General features: G+C 30.9%; 1 protein-coding gene across 4 annotated transcripts in view; it reads right to left on the reverse strand.

Moving 5' to 3' along the window:
• The window catches only part of LOC145269857 (SPRY domain-containing SOCS box protein 1-like), a 130,196-nt gene extending 117,586 nt beyond the window's left edge, over positions 1–12,610 (reverse strand). The window contains exon 1 of one of the 4 annotated variants that reach the window (XM_080125608.1): positions 11,524–12,610. The gene's annotated coding sequence lies outside the window, so the exon portion shown is untranslated. Of the gene's footprint in view, positions 1–10,907; positions 11,138–11,523 lie in introns of those variants that run through there. The other 3 variants (XM_080125598.1, XM_080125617.1, XM_080125590.1) reach the window with 3 other exon arrangements.
• Positions 12,611–20,509: the final 7,899 nt, after the last annotated feature.

Below are 20,509 nucleotides of genomic sequence, written 5' to 3' on the forward strand. Positions count from 1 at the left end.
TGTTTTTAGCTAATTTTTCTATATTTGTCGTCCAAAGTAGGGGGGGGGGCTTCAAAATGATACCAATCTCGTGAAAATCCATCGCCTCTGTTGAAAGTTTTAAGCAGACATACAAACATACATACATTTAAACAGATAGGTGAGATTTATATTAAAGATGGTGCCAAGGTTTCATATATATATATATATATATATAATATATTTATTTGTACAATAATGTTTGTATGATAAATAAACCTACTATAAACACAGTGTTCGTTCATTAAGCACTTTTTAATAAATATAGGAGTTTCAGTGAATTTACATCTAGGAAACTAAAATATACGACCATTATATATATATAGTAATGCAAATAGTTTGTTGGTAAGACGTTTAGGTTTTTTTTTATATAAACAACTAGTTGTCTTGACTGCTTTGTTCAGGAGTATATGGCATTGTTTATATTTTGAATAAAATATCTTTTTGAAACTAGTTATTTTCAACTAAGAATTTAATAAAAATAAAATGGTTGGAATATAATTTTGGAAGGCTTTGCAAAATTGCATGTTTTTTTTAAGTGAAAATAAATGTGTATTGAACTTCAAAATGTGAGCAATGAAAAATTAAAAGAAAAAAAAAACATGGAAACTTTTGTTTGTGCATGGACAAAATAATCTGTACCTAAGTGCAGATACAATTTGCAACATACAGAAGTTGCCTGTGTATGTCTCAATCAGTATACCAGGTCATGTCTAGTATATAATCAATTAAATTGATTAGAATTTAAATTTTCAACAGTAGAGTACAGAAAATTATGACCTAATTGAATAATCAGAATCAAATATCGCTGCATTGCTGTTTAGGTCCAACAAGGAAAATCACACAACTATATATGCTAGGGTAGTACGAAGATATGACCACATGCATTGTCATTACATTGTGATTAATATTCATGAAATTAAATTCTTTTTAACATTGGAATTTGAAAGTTTTCTTTTACCTTATAACATTTGATATTAATATTCAAATAAAAATAATTGAATGCAAGTTTTTTGGTTTTTATTAATTACTCATTAAAGTGAAATGATTTTTTATAAGGATTTTGAAACTTTAATTGAACAAATATTTATCTATCTACTATTATTAAAAGTCACTTTGTGTGTATGGGTGGGAGTTCCAAAACGGCTATCTTTTGCAATTTTCACACAAAGCGAATTTATATGCCTGATAGTGTTCTTAGATATGTTTTGTACAGAAATTCATTTGATAAGTATCGAAAAAAATCCGATCTTAAAAATAGCTTCTCTCTCTTATAGATAAAAAGAATTTTTACAAGGGAATATTTTACATTACACCGGCCAAGGAAGATAAAATTTCAGCAAACCATTTTTTCTTTATATATATGTATATATATATATATATATATATATAAAAAAAAAAATTTTTTTCAACTTTCAAAACTATAAAAAATCCATTAAAAGCATTGAAACTAAATTGGTTCCAATGCTTTTATTAGGGTTTTTATAAGTGCTAAGGAACACAAGTAATTTTAGTAGAGTACTATTTCTTCACTCATATTTAGGACAATATCTATTATTGTTTATTAGGGATTTCCAAATACTTGTGTAAAATTACCAGCATTTTACGCCATGTCATTATTTTTATTATTATCTTATAATTGTGCATACTTTTTATGGATGCCGCTAGTCGCTTTAATTGAATCAAGCAGTGTGTTTTTTGGGGTTTTTTTGCTATTTTTATGTTAATTTTATTAATTAGAGATTTCTGTACATTTTTTTTGGAAAATAGGTGTCAAAATCAAGTTGATCCCACCAAGAAATAAGCACCTTTTAACACTTAAAATAATTTCAAGTTGTAGTTGAATTTGCTATTTCATAAGTGCCAATAGTCATTTTTTTTATATTATGTGAAAATATATATTTTTTAATTTGAAATCCTTACTAAAAAATCTATGTTTAAACTTTATATCGCGGAATATTGGAATTTTATTCAATTTAAATCTTAAAAATTAATATAGAATTCTGTTTTTTGTTGTAATTTAATTATAGTACATATTATTGAGAAAAAAACGATTTCTTGAAACAATGATTTTATGTGCTTATTTTATTTATCACTTCAAGGTAAGTAAAATAAGTAATGAGTTTATATCTATAATATTTTCATTGCAGAAATTCCCCTCTGAGCCAAATTACTGTAGGTTTGCAATAACAGATGCCGGATAGAAATTTATTATGCCTAAACTATTATCCACCATCTTACGTAACTTTAGAACACCGTATCATACACATTTATTCATTATATTAAAATCCTACATTTCTTCCTAGGAGAAACATCACGATCAACATATTTAGAGGAAGTAGTTACTACTTTTCTCTCTAAATCTTAAGTCCTCATACCGCCACCAGTGTACACCGGGAACTAATCTATACATTATACATATACCACCCTGTCTAACTTCATAACTGGCTCATAAACTCGTACACAAACCATTAACTTTCCTTTTTCAGTTACAAAACAAATAATTTCTCCCTCATCCAGTCCCAACAAATCTCATTGGCTGCAAGTTGTACAATCTCTTATCCGGGAATACAACTCTTAAATAAACAAACACGCTAGACCTTATCGAGCTGCAATCATTATAACCTACAACACACCAATTGTTTTTCCCCCTCTTTTTTCCCCTAAATTCTAGCCATATACGCTGCTTATAAAATTTACCACAACCAATAACACGATTATTAAAGTTGAGACCCAAATTTTGTGTGCTTTAGAAACCTCTAAACTTTCCAGACCGTTTGATTTCTTCCACCTTTTCTACCATCTACATAAACCAGACTAAAGTTCTTTCTATATACCCTACATATAATAAAAAAAAACAAAAAAAAACGATTACGTCTACAATTTTACAGTAGACATTTTTCTCACAAACAAATACTGCGGGATAAAGTTTTACAATGATTTACTGTTTTTTCACTTTCTTACCATTGAACACTGAAAATATGCTAGTTTAATTACACAGTAGATAACCTTCTGTTTACATTAGTTGATTTTTGTTAGATTTTTTAAACACGAGCATATTTACGCTTTCAAAAATATCACTACATAAAAATGTTTTAAGGCGTCAACAATGTAAACACGATTTTGGTCTCGCATTTTCATTATTTCCGTATGCAGGAAAAATGTTTTAAATATTACTAGTTTATTTAAAACTTCTTTTAAACGGTACAAAAATTATATTAAATTAAATTACAGTTACATATGGGAGGGAGGTAAGTCTGTGTCTCGCGTTGGAGGAACACATTTTTGTTTTTTTATTTTTTTTTATTTCAGAAATGTCATAGGAATAACAAATAAATGATACAAGCTTACAATAATCGAAAATATTTCAAACTTATGTCATCAAAAGAAAATATTTGAAAATAAATTACTTAAAAGCACGAAAATTTACAAAGAAAAACCTTTTCAAATATTTGATTAAATGTGCAAAGGAAACTTATGTAAAGGTTGCTGGTTGCTTTTATTGGAGGGGGTGGGTAATAAAATATAAAACTAACCATTTTAAAAATGTGACTAAATATTGTATTATTTTTTTAAATTTTAAATCAATAGTTGTACAACGGGCTAGTAGTCATGCTGTAATAACAATAGAAAAAAAAAGGAATATGAGGAAGGGGGAGAGGAGGAGTATGGAGAGAGTTAGAGAGGGGGAAAGAGAGAAAAACAGCTGCCACCAAAATGGACAATAATAACTGAGAAACAAAGTGATTACAACAATTTGAGGAAACAAAAATCAAATGTCTGATTTACACCATCTTTTTTGTTCTGATGTTTTGTTTAAAAAAAAAAAAAAGCTCTAAAAGAGATATTTGATTTAAATAACAATTATATCAACAGTTACACATAAAACATTAAGTTTGTTTGTTTTGTGTGTTTTTTTTTGTTTTGTTGTTGTTTTTTTTTGTTTGTTTTTTTTTTTGTTTTTTACTGTCTTACTCAGTAATCTGTTCGATAAACATTCAGACCGATTTTTACAGAATTGGCATGTTCGTATTTATTTTCTTCAAAGGTTCCTCTCTTCTTGTCAATCTTTACTAAATATCTGGGGTCAAGGACAACAAAATTAAATTGCGGTATAAAGCAAACTAATAAAAAATAAAAGCATTCCTAAAAAAATAGTAGAGTGCTACGTCACGACTGCTACGTTATTTAAATAAAGACCACACACAATCATAAACACTTCTAAAAATATTTTTTATGAACAAAAATGTGCAAAAAGGGTTGTTACCTTTTTTTTTCTTAAATCACAAGAAAAAAAAGAGCAGCTAGCTGGCTGTTGTCAAGGGCACAAAGTTAGAAAGAATTGTTTTGACTACATAGGAAAAGCAAACACGAGAAATCTAAAATAGAAAGCGTTACAATATACAAGTCCTTTAAAAGGTACATAAAAAATGTCGGACAATTTTAGAATCTGAGAAATTTTAAGGGTAAAAAAGAAACTATTAGTGATCTGATCGACGTAAAAGATTGAATCGAAATGACAACAAAGAGAAGGATGTGTTAACAAAGGTGGGAGGGGGGTATTTATTTGCTTTTTTTTTTTTTTAAACAAGGAGTGAATAAACACGAAAATACCTTAAACAATAGCAAAGTTCCATCTACACGCAGAACAGTTATTATTAGAAAAAAAAAAGACGTCGTGCAAAAGAGCTAATTGAAGATATAAACGTTTGAAAAAAAAAAAACGATAGAAATGCAAATCCTACACGAACATCCAACGAACAATGATTTTAAGTAAAAGCTCTAGTAAAGATGACATTATAAATGTGTGAAAGAGAAGAGGAGGACATCATCTATAAATAGAGCCGATGGAGAAAAATGAATGTTTACAAATAAACGAAAAGCCGAAACGAATAATAGAATAAAGACCGGAAGGATGCGAAGTTCTGGTTAAAAATAAACATTAGCAAAACAGATTAGAAGAAAACTGACTAGCTAATAGTTTTCTTGGTTAAAAAACAAAAAATAAAAATAACCGAACCAACTTCCTACGGTAACTGGAAACGTATTTTCAGCTTGAATTGGATCTAAGAATTATTTTATGAACTGTATAGATTTAAAAATAGAACTGCACTAAATGTAAGCGTCATTAGGGTAATAGAGTGCAAACACACAAAGACTGACAACCTTGAATCAATTTATTTAAAATAAATACAATGGATTTTTAGAGAAATATATTTAAATACTCAAGAAAAATACATTAAAAGGTATTTCGATTAATAAGATTGATTTTGAAAATTTCTGAAAAACAAATGATTGTTCGCCATTGTCAGATTAAGTTTGTTTTGTATTTTTTTTTTTTTAATTTGTTAAACAGCAATCAATATTAGTTTTGCCTTAGATAACATTTTATAAGCTTTTTGATAACTTAACCGCTGATCCTAAAATCTTAGTTCTTAGCGACCAAAATAAAATAGCATTCAGGTTTTGAATTGTTTTAATTCAATATTGGCGACAAATGAAACAATATTGTTTGGAGTTGTTTGGAATTAGCCAGTAATGCGTCATTTGATCAATATTTATTAATATAATTTTTACTTTTGAAGCATTCTTTCACAAGCTTAAACAATATATTCCATCGTAAAAGTAAGAAAAATAAACAAAATAACACCCACGCCCATGTGACTGGAAAGGCAAACGGATATTTTAATTTATATTTTTTTAATCCAATAAAAATCATCGGCATGATCAAATGTTTTGTTGGCATCCGTCGATATCGGACGGAATACCCTTGCCAAAATCACCGCTTAAAAAATCGTCCACACATAAAACTTAAAAATCGAATCGGAAACTCGAAAACAAAATGAAACGAACTTTATTTTTATTATTACCAGAAAAGATGTATTTCCCCTGTTATTTCAGTAAGAACGAATTAACTATTTCGTTATCCTTCTTACTAAAATAAAATTAATTCATTTTATTTTTTCCATGCGTACCTGCTAATTATGTTAATATTTTTTTTTTACTTTATAAAAATCCAATGTTGTTTTCATTACGAAATTGTTTTATGAAAATTATATTTTCTTACGCAGACTTTAAAATAAATGTTTTTACAATTATATATTGATACATTTTTATACAATAAATGTTTTGGTTTTCAAATATTTTGTGTTCGGCAAAAAAAATTCTTCTTTGTTACTTACTTGTGTTTTGACCAAGCAGAAATTGGAGTTTTTTTTTGGGGGGGGGGTTATTTCGTTATTTCATTTTCAGTGAAAAAAAATTAAAATTAATTATATTTTATTTTAGTAAGAAAGATAATTAAATAGTAATTCGTTTCAACTAAAATAATAATAGGTCGCATGAGAAACAAAAAAAATGTTCGTTTTATTTTATTTTCAAGTTTCCGGTTCGATAAATGCGCAGACGATGTTTTTACGGTGATTTTGATTTGGCCAGGGTATTCCGATATCGACGTATGCCTGTTTTGTTTTTTTATAAAAAAAAAAAAAAAAAAAAAAAAAAAGAATTTTTTTAATTTCCGTTAAACGTCAAAAATTAAGATGACTTCGGATCTTAGTTTTTATTCATAAATACAAAAAATAAAAATTTATAAAAACAATTGGTGCTTATGCACTTATGTTACTGTGCTATTTTTTAATTAGTATTTTTAAGTTAAATTCAAATTTCACGATATCTCCTTTGTTAAATTGTTAGGTGAAAGCACAGAATAGTCACAAAACATGTTAAGAACGGCATTCTAAACACTAACATTATTATTTCAGCACGGTAACATAAGTATGCATAAGCACCAAACAATTTCTTACTAGTGAAAATAAATTATTTCTAAGTTTCATTTTGAATATTTAAAAAATAAAGTAGGTTTGTATTACTGTACACTACACATAGATTCGAAAAAGTTGTCAAAAAACAAATATATAACAAATAAATGTTATCAAAGGCAAGATAAGTTACTTTTCTACCAAACTGGATATATTTTTGTGTTCAATGTAACATTTATTCAGCTCGAAAAACATGCAGTGTTTACCGATGTATTGGACAATTCAAAATGGCGGCCGACTCTCTCTTAAACACGGTAATTTCGAGAAAAGGTGTTATAAATAATAAGCTAGACAAAATACTATTAAAAAAACACCGAATATATGTTAACCTATGTCACGGTAATATATATTGAGCGAATTTCTAAAAGTATTTTGTCTAGTTTATTATTTATAACACCTTTTCCCGAACTTACCGTGTTTAAGAGAGAGTCGGCCACCATTTTGAATTTTCCAATACATCGGTAAACACTGCATGTTTTTCGAGCTGAATAAACATGTTACATTGAATAAAAACACGAAAATTATATCCAGTTTGGTAGAAAAGTAAGTTATCTTGCCTTTGATAACATTTATTTGTTATATATTTGTTTTTTGATAACTTTTTCGACTCTATGTGTACAGTAATACAAACCCATAAAGTTATTCGTTTACACTAATACTAAAATAGAACAGTACAAACAAACCTCTCTTTAACTTATGCCATAATGGCAGTCGGATTTGGATTACAGTGTATTATCTGTTTCGTCAGAGGAAGCGAAAAAGTTTGTGAATTTTTTTTTTTTTTTTTTTTTTTTACTTATCCAGCTACCTTGATCTGATACCTTTTTAATCAAAAACTCCCTAAATTTTCCCTCGTGGGGATGATGGGGCAAGTAAATAGGGACAATAAGGACAAAGAAAATGAATACAAGGTTTTAAAACGATCTTTGGTGTTTGTTAAGAAAGAATCGACAGATCGATTTTTTTTTTAAATATGTGGTTTTAAGGAAAAACAACTACTTACATGCCACGACGAAAATAGTAATATATCCAAAAAAATAGGAAAGTTCGAGTAGAAAATTATTTATAGTTAAAAGTAATTTTTACGGAAACTTGGGGGAAATTGCCTTTTCTCTAGATGTAAACACCTTGAGAATTACGAATACAGGGTGCATATTTATCTCCCCTTTCATAGCGTATTTTTTTTTTTTTTTTTTTTTTTACTAAAAACAATAGCTGTTCTACTCTATGAATTTTCATAATTCTTGGATATATTACTATTTTCGACGTGAAAAGTAAGTATTTTGCTTAAAAGGACATTTTAAAATGAAAAAAAAAATCGATCTGTCGACTATCTTAACAAGCAAAGCACCCGATCTTCTTTGAAAGTTGAAGCGAGAAACAGGAAGTGGCAGATGGGATGGAGAACAAAAAAAAGTGAATTTATTGTATTTGAAAAAAAAAAAAAAAAAAAAAATTAAACAACCATGCAATAAATGAGTTTTTATACTGGTGAATGATAATAATCCGATTTGTGTTTTTGTTCTGAAATGTTGCGTTAAAACTTTAAAAGCACAAAACTTCTGGTAAAGGTTGCGTGTTTAAACAGATAAATGATGAACGAACATAAAAAAAAAATAAATGAAAAACAAAAAAACATTGTACATAAAAACTTATATCAATATTTTTAGTAGTCGTTGCAATTACTCGATGTCACTCGGAAGTATTTACTTTTATTTTGTGGGTACTTCTGCAGTTTACGAAATAAGTGAAATAGCGTTATTATTCAGATTCTTATCATGGGAGAGGGGGGTTGTAAATGCACGTAACAATTTAAAAGATATCGTAAAAATTGATTTTATCTTAAAAATCCTATCTAAAAACTAGCACGGTTCATAAACTGTAGAAGTACCACGTTTTTGCTTTGTTGCAAAAATGAAAAGTACTCGACTCAAAGTCAGCAGAATACGTTGTTCATTCAGGTTTAGTTCCTGATATATTAAGAATTTAATAATTAAACCTCATCTGTAATAATATAACTTCCAGCTAGTTTCAGTTTCACAAATTTATTAATTAAATTGTTAGGTGAAAGTACAAACTTATTAAAGAACCCCTCCCATGTTATTAACATGATGTTAAGAATAGCTTTCTAAATAATATTCCAGCACGATCCGTAAGCCGCATATTATTTAGAAAATCGTTCTTAACATTGTGGGACGGGGGGTAACTACTCTATATTTTCACCTAACAATATAATTAAATAATTTAGTACAGAACTTAACTTAACAGAGTACTAATATTATTAATCTATTAAATTATTGAATCTAAATAGCTTCCAAAACTTTCAATGAATTTTAAAGCCAGAAAAAAATTTCTAATCAGAAGTTTAAATGCTTCAAACTTGCTTTTAAATTTTGAAGGATTACAAAAAAAAATAATTTTTTTTTCTCTTTTAGTCAACTATTTACAGATTAAAATGGCTGACTTGTTTATGAATAAAAAATCGAAATGCGGATTTCGTAATTAAATTACTTTTAAAATAGAAGCTTCAAAAGATCATTTTAGCACTTTACGAAACAGCATTTTTTTTTATCTCAATGAATAATCAATACTAAATAAATTGTACAGGCACACGAGAAAAGTGGTCACAATTTTATTAATATCGAGATGACTAACGAACGATTAGTAATGTTCACGCGGGGGGGGGGGGGCTCAGATTCGCATAAATTGGTCGTTTGTGTGTAAATTTTGATCCCTTTAAAAAAAAATCGTTGTTAAAATAATAGATGTAAGTAAACGAACTATCCCAATGTTCAAATTGTGTCGGGGATTTTAAAACTTTAATTTGGAATATAGTTGGTCATCTTTGATTCGAACAATAACCCATTAAGAATAATAAAACTACGACTGATGGTTTTATAAATAAATCATGTGGGTGTTCGGATTTCGTTTTTATATAACTTGCTCGTTTAAAATATGTATTTTCGTGGATGTGTTGTAATTAAAATTTTTAGTAAAGTTAAAAACGTTTGAACATTTATCTCTCTCTCTATATATATATAACAAAAAGAACCTCAGCCTTTACAGTAAACACAAGGCAGACACAATGTAAATAGATTAAAAATTAAAAACTAAGCGCGATTTAACTTTAAGAAAACTAAATGTGTATCTATTTAAATGGTTAATTCATGTGATCTGACCAAAACTGAATATAAAATGGGTCTAAACATAAAATAAAACTATATTGTATTTATTTGCTTCCCCACCAAAGCAAATTAGGCACAAGGCCGTTTTTAATGTGGGGTAAAAACCAGCTCCCCTAAAAGTAGACAAAAAGGGAGCACTCTGCCAGAGTGCTGCCAGAGTGCCACTCTGGTTACCAAAAATAATAATTGTCCCAGTATAGAGGCCCTTCCATTGACTGGTACAAATTATCTTAAGTGCAGCAATCATTCAATGCAGCATCTGCAGAAAAGATACTACACTTTGATCCCGGCCCGAAGGCCAAGAAAAAAAAAGGGGGGGGGGGCAAGTCTCTTTTCTATTTATATAAAACTATGTTTATTAGGAATAATAGATCTGCAAACGCAGAGAAATTATAAAATTAAAATAGAAACATTAAAAGATGAATTCGAATGACTCAGAACTTCTCGAACTTCCAACGTCGAGATACACGAACGTACGTGAAAACAAAATTGCTTCTAAAAGAATTTTATTTTTTAATAATAAATTGTCGCTATTTGATATTTATTTAGCTTGGATTTTAGCAATAACAAAATAACCACAATTTGTAAAGATTTAATTAGTAATTCAGACGAAACAAGATTGTATTCAAGTGTTTTTGTTTTCTTTTCTGTTTATGGATGTAATTTTTTTTTTAATTTAAGAATTCATTCAAAATTAACAGAGCGACTTTTAAATTAAAATCAAACGTTTCCCGTTTATGGTTGAAATGTCAATATATGCGAGAAAATAACAGTAAGTTGAAGTAATTGAACACTAGTTCGCAAATTGAAGATTTATTTTTTTGTAAGGATTAATTTTCAAGATAAAATTCACTTAATCGAATTGAAATTTATTTTTACTCACAGGTCTCATCAAAAAAAGAATGAAATAATTTCGACTAAAATGGCTTTCCTCGGTTCTCTGGCAAATATTGGTTAGAAATGTCCATGTAGACACGCCGAAATAATTCGTAGACAACATATCCAAGTCTATAGCAGTCGTACATTTAGAAATGAGTAGTTAGTAAGAAAATCGGGGAACATTATAGACTTTCATTATTAAACAAAACTGAACCCTCACTTTGTGGCACAGTGTATATTCAATCAAAAAGAAAAAGAAAACAGATTAATAAAATGGAATTGCACAGAAAACAGAATCCTTATAAGCGCTGATGACGAACACATTAAACTAGGAAATCCCCATCAAAATTCCTATTATCTACAATACATTTATTACAATAAAAATATACATTTTACAATTACACAAATGTTATTTATGTAGTGTGTGGTCATAAATTGAGGGATCAATCTCACTAGTGTTAATAATAATATATTGGTCCCCGATTTGGCGTCATCGATTGGTATCGCGAGAAGGCGGAATCTGTTCATAGAAACAGACATTATTAATTGTACAGAAATATATAGAAAGGTTTCGTTTTTCTTTATGAGTTGATGGCCGACTTTTGGGTGGTCATTCTTACCTGTGGTTGTGTCCACTGTGAAGTCCAGGCGACAAAGAAGAAGGGTAAAAAATACTACTACTTTTAGTATAGTAGTACTAAGAGCTGCTGCTGCTGTTTTTTACTACTACGACTAAAAGCACTGATGATGTTAAGGATTATTATTTATGCTGATATTTCTCTCTCTCTCTCTCTCTCTCTCTCTCTCTCTCTCTCTCTCTCTCTCTCTCTCCCTCCTTCCCTTGCTTTCAAATTCAAAGATTCGTATTCTCAACATTAGTTTGAATGAATGGATACAACCTGCAGTGAAAATGACAAGATGCTTGCGTTTCTGTTCTTTAAATTTCTTTCTTTTTTTTTTTAATTGTTTAAGTGCATGTTTATGTTTACTTAATGCTCTTTAATATTTTTTTTCAGTGCAACTTTAAAAAAGAAAAATATACAATTTCTTTCTTTACTTTGACTCAACAGTCACTCAACACTTGTTGCAATTATTTTTAAGTTACACTTCTATTTGTGTTTTTGTTTGCTTTTTGTTTTAGTTTTTCATTCTTCAATGTCATGTTGGACAAATTGATAAAGTCTGAAGCGACAAAATGACTAATAATTTAATAAATTATTAAAGATTTTAACAAAACATTTTTATTCATCATCTACAATATTGTAGTCATGGTGGTTTGCGTATTTGATTTTACTTTTAAATGTTTCGCTTTTTGGAGGGGGGTGCATACTGCAACTCACTTCAGAGTAACTTCGGTTTGGGATGAAGAGAAGAAAGAATACAACATGTGTTGGGTAGGGGAATATCCCTCATAATAAAAATATTGTTTGATAACTCGTTGGTCGATAAGTAGCGAATATTATTGCGTAGGCAACGAACACCGTCTAAAGAAAAACGCACATGTAAATGAGTCGTGTGATTTTGAGGAAAAGATGAAGGTAGACAGTAACAACCAATGAAATAATAAGATAACAGTGAGATTATGATTTTAAATTGTTAGTATAATTTTTCCATAGATATTTGTTATAGCTTCTCTCACCAATATTACACCGTAAATCTTTTTTTAGCTTCTTTTTAACTTCAAGCTCAAAAACACTTATTCAATGGCTACTGACAACACATAATAGATCACGTGATTGTATTTCACCTTTTTTTTTTTTCCAATACTTTCTTTTTTTTTTTTTCCATAATTTTCAAGTAACTTATGATATCTCACTATCTTTTTAAAGGAGTTACTGATTGAATAAGAAAGTACTAATCTTCTAGAATTTCTCTTTCCTTTTTTATGCATATATCCGACCTTTATTTAATAAATATTTATTTGAAAAAAAAATTTTTGTACGTTTTCACAATTTTGTACGTTTTCAACATACAAATATAAAACCTTTTTTTCCTGTGTCCCCACTTAATAAAAAATCTTACAAATCTCAAAGTTTATAAAAAAATTTTTTTTAGCTTTCTTTGATTTTCATTCTTGGAAGAGTTCGATTCAAGGCAAGGAGAGACAATCACGAAATTAACGGAACTTTTGCGAAAGTTTTCGGAAAATCAAAACAAATACAGTAACATAACAGAAGCATTAATTATTGGAACATTTATTGAATTAAATTATCGATGCAATAGTTTTCCTTTCAAGCATTAACTTTTCATTTCACAAGACGGGGAGAATCAGGCTAAATTTCGGACGTCTAGGGCACTTTCCATATAGAGAGACGCCAATAACACGTCGATTTATAGGAAACTAATCTTATCATAAAATATTAGACTATTTCCTTTAATAATCTCTAACAAAGATTATCAAATGAAAGGAGAAGAGGCCCCTTCTATAAACAAGAAATTATATATTTTTACTTACAACGTTTAAACAATGAAGAAAGGAATAGAAAAATAATAATGGTCGGTTGCTGAATATTTTCTTTGGGCAGTACATCTTCAAGTGAAGGTAGCATAGATCTCACCACAAATGGTTAAATGCCTTAAAAATTGGTACAAACCTGTAGTGTCCAGTGCAAACAAAAAGAATAGGGAGAAAAAAAAAATGGCTGCTGCTTGTCACCTCATATGCAAATGAAATACTTTCGGTTTGAATAAAAAAGAAAGCCTGTGTAGAGTTGAATGTAATAATCAAAGAGGAAAGCGCCCCCGTGTGTGTGTGTCGTGCGGTCATACAACTTACCTTCAGATGGGATCTGAAAGAAAGAGAAACTAAAGATGGCAGCCATGGATTTATAAGGTGTAGTCTCGTGGAATCTCACAAAATCTTATCTTCCACTGCACATGTATGCAAATGGAATGGGGTCAGTTTTCTGATAAAATGTCTGTTGGCAGAGGCAGTTAAGAGAGACGTGCTGGAAGTTGTGAGAGAAAGTGACAAATTCTAGCTGGACTTTTGCGTCTTGTATTTGGTTTATTTTGTTTTGCTGTTTACCAGCCCATTTAACGCCAACCTGAGTTTTCAGAGACTAACTTGATTTGGATTTGAATGCTGAAGTAGCAAGTGTGTCGAGTTTTGGAGTTGGGAGTTTTGACAGCAGTGTTGAATTTGAAGTGAGTTTTGAAAGTGGTGTGTTAAATTTAACCCTGGAAATTGTTAGTTGGAAGTGCTGCATAGTTAACAATCCACCAGAGAAAGTGTAGAATAGTTAACACTTGGTTATTTAAACACAAGCTATTTTGACAAAATAGAGACAATAGTTGAATGAGTGAGGTTAAGCAGTAATATACTGAGGTGATGCTGTTGCATAGCTTAATAAGCTGAAGTTGGTTGCAAAGCTGCAAAAAATTGATGACGTAGCAACATTGATTCAAATGTATCTGGAGGGGAATACTTTAGCAGTCTATCTGAAAACGGGAGAGAATGACCAAACCGATGCTGAGAGCATTGAGATAAGATTGAAGGCAATATTTTCGGAGGGTGCTTTTGAGACCTAAAATAAGCTTAGAAGAGTTACCTGAACTAGAGAATCAGTGGGCATATATGCAGCAGAAATAAGGTGACTATCAGGATTGGCTGGATATATGAGACAAAGCCTTCACAAAACTGCTAAGCTGGCTTTTGTGAGTGGTTTTCTTGACCACATCTCTATGGAATTGATATGATTGATATCAAAACCAAGCCAGAATGCTGGTGAAACATTCCAGCAAACTAGGGGTAGTTACAAATTTTACCGTGAACAAGCACAGTGAAGAAGAAAAGACAGTGAGGAGTCAAAGCCAAACGTACTGGAAAATGTTTCAGATGTCAAGGTCCCCACCTGATGAGAAATTGTTGAGAACAAAATCGGATATTACCTGTTTCTGGTGTGTCCAGGTTAGACATATTATTAAGAATTGTCCTTCGCTTCAGGGAAAAAAGTAAAGGGATGCCATTGCACCAGTAGTTGCCCCTTTAATTCTGAAAAGGAGTATGAGAGTTTGTTGCCATATATAGTGGCAATTGTCAATGGAAAAAAGGTTAGAGCCCTTGTTGGTAACAGCTATATAATTACACTCATCACTACAAGTGTCACTGACTTGTGGAATGGAGCCAGCAATATTAGAGTGATAGGTGGCAGAAAGGTGAAGTACTGTGGAGAAATGATGCTGAGATTGTGGTAAGGCAAATACCACTATGACTCAGTGATTGTGGTTGATAGACTCACTGCAGGAATCGATATGATCCTGGGCCTAGATGTTATAGACCGGCTGGGAGAAGCTACAATTGCTAAGGGTCAGCTGAAGTTCGGCAACCAGTACATGACTAGAATGACAAAAAATGTGACCAATAGCAATGCTATACAACCAACAATACACAGGTCATGTCAGATTGAGGGTAAGGACTTTGAAGCCTATTTTGATAATGACAAGTGGATGGTAGAATGGCAATAGACCACAGGACCACCTCTGTTGACAAACCAAGTTAACTGTTACAAAAACACCCTCAGCAGATAAAACTCCAGTTTGAGAAAGAAATTGAAAGGTGTATCGACAAAGGAATTCTAATACCATGGTCAGGGAAGGTTCAAGGAATTCTGCGACTCATGGCAGTGGTTCAATCTACCAAAAAGAAAGTCAGGCCAGTGTTGGACTTCCGGGAGTTGAAAAAGTATGTAGTGTGTCACACCAAACATGGAATTGTTGTATGTGAAAAAGTCATGAGAGTGGAGAAGAATGGAATGAGCAACCAAGATTATGACCTTAAAGTCGGCCTACCTTCAAATTCATATGGACAAGAAGCTGTGGCAGTATCAATTAGTCGAATATAAAGGTCACATTCATTGTTTGACCAGATTGGGATTTGGGCTTAATTCCATGCCAAGCAGTACTTAAGGCCCTATTGATCAAAGATAATGCAGTGAAAAGAGCCACTTGCTCTTATATCAATAATGTCCTGGTGGATGAGACAGATGATTGCGGAAAGGGTAAGAGATTATGTCAAAACTTATGGGCTGATGGGTAAACCATCAGAGTCTTAGAAAATTGAATGGCTCTGGGATTGAAATTACAGTGGAATAAAGCAAGAAATTTGATGTTTAGATGAGGAAATCAGATCCTCGATGTCAAGAATGGCCTAACCAATTGAGAATTTTTCTCAGTGTGTAGTCGAAGTTAAAAGGCATGCTGGAACAGACTGATATGGAGGATGTGATTGACTGTGCATGATACGAGACATCATTGCGGAAGTGGAAAGTGTAGACCCTGTAAAAGGGAGAACGGCATATAAAAAGGAGATCAAAAAGAATAATATGGAGCAATGCTAGCAGCCTGGCATTAAGGGCTTTGAAATAAGAGGAGTATCTGCTGAAAACGCTGCTTGGCTATGAAAAAGGATGGTAGTGCCTACATCAATGTTGCAGAGTTTAATGGCATGATGAAGGGCGTCAGTTTGGCTTAAAAAATGTTTTTTTTTTTAACTGGATATATAAACGGACTCAACAACAGCAAGATCATAGATTAAATGAAAAACGCCAAGGGATAAGCAGATCTGCAGGAAAAGAGCAGCTAAAATGTTTATCAAATGTCAACTTGGAACACTTGGAGACTTGATCAGAGAATTCAGACTGAAGGTAACCATTACATTGATTTCATCACAGAAAACAAAGCGGATGGACTGACCAGAGTGAAGGAGGCTTGGCTCCAGAAAAAGAAAGATGTGACTTTGGTGTGCTGTGAGGTAGAAAATCTGAAGAACCTGCATAATATGCATCATTTTGAGAAGGAAAAACCTTGTATCTGGCAAAGAAATCCTAACATTAAAATGGACAATGTGTAGGAGGTGGTTGAGCAATGTAGGGAGTGTCAATCCATTGTCCCTACATCAAAAAGGGAACTGAATGTAACAGAATTGGCAGCAATTGGCCTTTGATATCATGCATTACCAACATATTTCATTACGATTGACTGTGAACCTGGAAGAGTAGCGATATGGAAAAACTTAGAGCGGAAACAGGAGAAGAGTTAACGAAAGTTGCTGAAGAGATATTCATGGAAATAGTTGTACAAAAAGAGATATTCAAGGAAATGCCTGCACAAAAAAGTCTGGAAACTTATTGAAGGCACCTCATACTAGATACTTATAAGCAATAAAGCTTGGCTTATGTTAAGTCAACCATAATATATCTCTTAGAATCAAAGGTTTCGCTTGTGTGGATCTATGGCCTTATCTCTATTCTCTGCTACTCTCTATGGTGTCATGTCATTCCCCATTATGGGAGACCTTCATCTGGCACATCTATATTCAGAGTCCAATGCTTGATAAGTTGAATCTTTAGAAGAACCTTGATCCCCATATTTTCATGCTCAAATGTTCATTCAAGAGTTTCTTCATATTCTTGACAAGATCTTAAAGTTATTTTACATTATAAATCCACCATGCATGTTTGAAAGATGAAGGAATGACTTCCCCAAATATATAGCATCAGGGATATGCTACCTGACCATCTGACACATAAGAACATATTATATGTAGAAAATTACGTATATATATATATATATATATATATATATATATATATATATATATATATATATATAATGAAAATTACAATTGAATTTACCAAAATGATCCAAGATGGTAAAATTAAAGTAAATTATAAATATTAAAGAATTGATATTTATAAAATTATCTCAGCCAGATATAAAAGCTCGATAAAATCAAATAGGAAATAGAGCTTATAATATGAGCAAACAGTTAATAAAATATGTTAAAAAACACTTTGAAATGAGTTAAAAACTTATTTAATCTGAAAAGGAAACATTAGATAAATGGATAATCCTTAATCCGCGGAGTTTCGAAGAAATACTCTCCTTCTCATCAGAGGGTAGGAATTATCAAAATGCGGGATCGGATTTTGCATGCAGAAGTATTTGATGAAACAACAAGTAAGTCAAAGATCTTACTTGAAAACAAAATAAGTTAAGCAGAGGGAATATAGTAAAGAAAAAGGTGATTACACATGAATGGATAGTCTGGTGGAAGATAAAAAATCCAGTGACGGTAAAATCCAAATGTAAAACTTCAAGAAAGTTAAAAGAATTTCCATTTGTGCAAGTAAAATCCAAGGAAATCCCGTAATTGGAAGAAGATGGTCCATAATAATCCAAAGGCAGAAATCCATGGAATAATTCACAAAAATGTGTACAAGGAAAAAAATAATATTAATAAAAGAAAAATAAGATGTGCTTTTCACTCTACTTCCGAGACATAACTATGAATAAAAAAGATCTGGGAAGAGAAAGGAGAGAGAGAAAAAAAAATGATAAAGTTAAATATAAAATATGAAATAAAGGGAAACAAAAGTTAAAATGACCCAGGCAGGAAATGTTAAAGGCGCGAAAATATATATAGGGCAAAATAATATAGGTCAACTGAAATGTACAGGTCATCACTTAAAAAAATGTCAGCAAGAGTTGTTAAACGACACTAAAAGGAAACTAAAAATAAATAAATAAATATATAATAAATAGAAAATAAAGAATAAATAAATAAATAAAAAAAATAAAATATAATAAAATATAAAATATAATATATAATATAAAATAAAATAAGAATAAAAATAAAAATAAAAAAATAAATAAAAATTATTTAAGGGGAGAAGATGGCCGGTATCTGCAATTTTTTCTCTCTCCTTTCTCTTCCCAGATCTTTTTTATTTATAGTTATGTCTCGGAAGTAGAGTGAAAAGCACATCTTATTTTTCTTTTATTAATATTATTTTTTTCCTTGTACACATTTTTGTGAATTATTCCATTGATTTCTGCCTTTGGATTATTATGGACCATCTTCTTCCAATTACGGGATTTCCTTGGATTTTACTTGTACAAATGGAAATTCTTTTAACTTTCTTGAAGTTTTACATTTGGATTTTACCGTCACTGGATTTTTTATCTTCCACCAGACTATCCATTCATGTGTAATCACCTTTTTCTTTACCATATTCCCTCTGCTTAACTTATTTTGTTTTCAAGTAAGATCTTTGACTTACTTGTTGTTTCATCAAATACTTCTGCATGCAAAATCCGATCCTGCATTTTGCTAATTCCTACCCTCTGATGAGAAGGAGAGTATTTCTTTGAAACTCCGCAGATTAAGGATTATCCATTTATCTAATGTTTCCTTTTCAGATTAAATATGTTTTTAACTCATTTCAAAGTGTTTTTTAACATATTTTATTAACTGTTTGCTCATATATATATATATATATATATATATATATATATATATATATATATACTCCTATAAATTCGTTTTTCTTTTGTGTGTATTGATATTCATATTAAAAAAGCTGCATGCTGCAAGCACTTGTGCCCCCATGACGTGAACACCCTCGACAGACCCGACAGGCTGCAAAGTCCCACCTCCACACTGTAGAGATCCCTAGATGTAAAAGATCTTTCTACTCCAGTAGTTTCTTCCCCAGAACCGCTAGACTTTGGAATTCCATTCCAGGTCCCTGCTTCCCAATTGTACTGACGTGCAGAAGTTCAAGTGTAACGTGAACCAACATCTTGCTGCCCAAATCCCTACATAGTACCCCAGTAGTTGTTGCTCCTGATAATAGCCCCCTACACCAAAGTGGCAATGTGCCTTGTTTGGGGTGAAAATGCAATAAAAAACAAAACAAAAAAAAAACCTTTTCTATTTATTTAAAAAGAAAATACAATTTTCTTATATATAGGTTGTGGAATTACATTCACTAGCAAACGATCTAGCTAATTTGCATATTCTTTTAAACATTCATTTTAATTAATCCCCTATTAGTTGCTTCGGTTTTCTTATGGGACAATTATCTTTAGTTAAGTATTACGTGCAATTATATTCATGCAGATGTTCTACATGATTTATACTTGCATAATATTTGCGTAAAAAGTTTATAGTAAACACAAAATTGTTTCCATATATATTTATATATACGTATATATTTTTGTTTAACAAATTTTGCCTACCAAACTCCTCCTAGAGTTTTTGGTCTACAGACATGAAACTTCATATATAAGGTATTTGAATCCATGCAAAACTTTATATTTGGGTTTTAGCTCGGAAAAATTGGTGCAAAAGTGTGAAAATTAAAAGAAAATTAAATTTTCCAGGTGAAGGTCGAATGCCGGCATTACGAATGCATAACGTAGTAGCTATTGGTTCATGTTTTAATTTTTAGCCTTGCAGAAAACGTGTTTTCATAGCCCAGTCATTGACGGCAGAGGCAAAATAAATCGTAAGCTGAACGTTTTGGTTTCAATTCTCGGTGGTGGCGCACGAGTCTTTTTTTTTATATACTTTCTAAACCATTACTATATATTGCATCCAATCTATCAATCTATCTGTCTATCTATATATCTATAAAAGTGAAAATGTCTGTCTGTCTTTTCTCTATGGTAGTTAAGGAAGACTATTATACAGAAAGCCATTACTTTACATATTCACACTTTTTAATATATACATATGCACATAACCTTATGAACAGTACATAGAGCCCTAGTAAAGCCAAGCGGAACTGCTAGTATATATATAAAAGTGAACGTGTGTGT

Source organism: Euprymna scolopes, chromosome 4, assembly GCF_053919585.1.
Source record: "Euprymna scolopes isolate OS-2025 chromosome 4, ASM5391958v1, whole genome shotgun sequence".
In the NCBI taxonomy this organism is placed as follows: domain Eukaryota; kingdom Metazoa; phylum Mollusca; class Cephalopoda; order Sepiida; family Sepiolidae; genus Euprymna; species Euprymna scolopes.